Below are 2,011 nucleotides of genomic sequence, written 5' to 3' on the forward strand. Positions count from 1 at the left end.
CTAATACATTTGTAACTTTTTCATCCTCCATGTGGAAATTGATTTCACATCTACTAAGCTCTCCTTTTTCAAAGGTACTCCTTTCTAGCAGCAAAGACAATAATTCTATAAATAGTCACACCCTTTTTGCAAAACATTATTATGCCACAAAGACTTTCTGAAAATCCACTGTAAAGAAAAGTAAAATCAATATTGGAGAGCTGCTGTAAGTTTTCATACTTAAGAGTGAAAAGAACAAATTCTTATTATCTTCCCATATAATGTGTCCCATTGTATAAAAGTGTAATGTGGTACTCACTTCATCAGCACATATAAAGAAATTGGAATGATACAGAGATTAGCATGGCCCCTGGACAAGGATGACACACAAATTTGTAGAGTTCCATATTTTTGTACACTATAAAATAGTTCATTCTTGCCTGCTTATTTCATGCTTGGTCTGGAAAAGACTTTGCCAAAATATTAAAAAAACATTCTTTTTGCTAAAGGAAAAAGTATAATGTGTAACATTGTACAAGAATTGGTATTTTGAAAAATAAATTAGGAGTACCTGGGTGGCTCAGTCAGTTAAGAGTCTGACTCCTGGGATTCCTGGGTGGCTCAGTGGTTTGAAGCCTGCCTTTGGCCCAGGGCAAGATCCTGGAGCCCCAGGGTCAAGTCCCACGTCAGGCTCCCTGCATGGAGCCTGCTTCTCCCTCTGCCTGTGTCTCTGCCTCTCTCTGTCTCTCTGTGTCTCTCATGAATAAATAAATAAAATCTTAAAAAAAAAAGTCTGACTCCTGATTTTGGCTCAGGTCATGGTCTCAGGGTCTTGAGATCAAGCTCTGCGTCAGGCTATATGCTGAGTGTGGAGTCTGCTTAAGATTCTCTCTGCCCAAAAAAAAAAGAAAAAAAGAAAAAAAAAAAGATTCTCTCTGCCCCTCCCAATGCCCCAGGCCCCCACTCACGTTCTCTCTCTCTAAAGAAAAAAAAAATAGATTAAATCACAGAGTTTAGCTAATATGACTGCCTAAAATATTTATCATAGGGGCAGTCCTGGTGGTGCAGTGGTTTAGCGCTGCCTGCAGCCCAGGGTGTGATCCTGGAGACCTGGGATCGAGTCCCACATTGGGCTCCCTGCATGGAGCCAGCTTCTCCCTCTGCCTGTGTCTCTGCCTCTCTCTCAATCTCTCTCTCTCTATGAATGAATAAATAAATAATTTAAAAAAAAATAAAAGAAAATATTTATCATAAGTTTACATTTTGCTATATGAATGGATTTCTACTACCAAAGTATTTAGTTTTGAAATCTTTGGTTTGGAAATATTCTTCCAATGTGAATGATGAAAACAAAACAAAACACATTAAAAGACCTGTATGCTGGTCCTCATTCTGCCATTTGCTATGAGATCTTCACTAAGATACTTTCTCTGGACCTTTGTTTCCACATCTGAAAAGTGAAGAACCTAAATTAGATGCCCTGTGGCTTATAGTCTATAACTCTATGTCAAATAGTTCTTGAACTATTCTTCAGAAGTCTCAAATTGTTAGAAGAACCAGTCATTTATGATTTACATATGAAGGAATTGATATTCAAATAACCTAAACAACTTGCCCAAAGTCAGCAAGCTAAACCATGGACCAGCAGATCCCTCACCCAGGTCTTTCTGATACTAAAGTTCATGCTTTTAGGTCTTCCTCCAATGTAATTCTCCCCTTTGAGAAGTCCCAGAAGGGAAGAACCTCTGGTTTCCATAATTTTAGCATGAAATCTATACCCTATAGAAAAGCCTGCTTGGAGAAAGTACTGGACTGCTTAAGCATTGGCCCCTATACCTTGTCCTTCAATTAACTGAGACAGGGTTGGGCAGCCCGGGTGACTCAGCGGTTTAGTGCCGCCTTCAGCCTGCCGTGTGACCCTGGAGACCTGGAATCGAGTCCCATGTCGGGCTCCCTGCATGGAGCCTTCCTCTCCCTTTGTGTGTGTGTGTCTCGTGGATAAATAAATAAAATCTTAAAAAAATAAAAAATA

At 39.6% G+C, this 2,011-nt stretch overlaps 1 non-coding gene across 1 annotated transcript; it reads left to right on the forward strand.

Annotated features, from left to right (window-relative positions):
- Positions 1 to 290: 290 nt before the first annotated feature.
- LOC144289175 (U6 spliceosomal RNA) lies at positions 291 to 392 on the forward strand. The gene has a single exon (XR_013357186.1). It is a non-coding gene; the product is annotated as a U6 spliceosomal RNA (small nuclear RNA).
- Positions 393 to 2,011: the final 1,619 nt, after the last annotated feature.

This window comes from Canis aureus, chromosome 1 (assembly GCF_053574225.1).
Source record: "Canis aureus isolate CA01 chromosome 1, VMU_Caureus_v.1.0, whole genome shotgun sequence".
NCBI classification, from domain to species: Eukaryota; Metazoa; Chordata; class Mammalia; order Carnivora; family Canidae; genus Canis; species Canis aureus.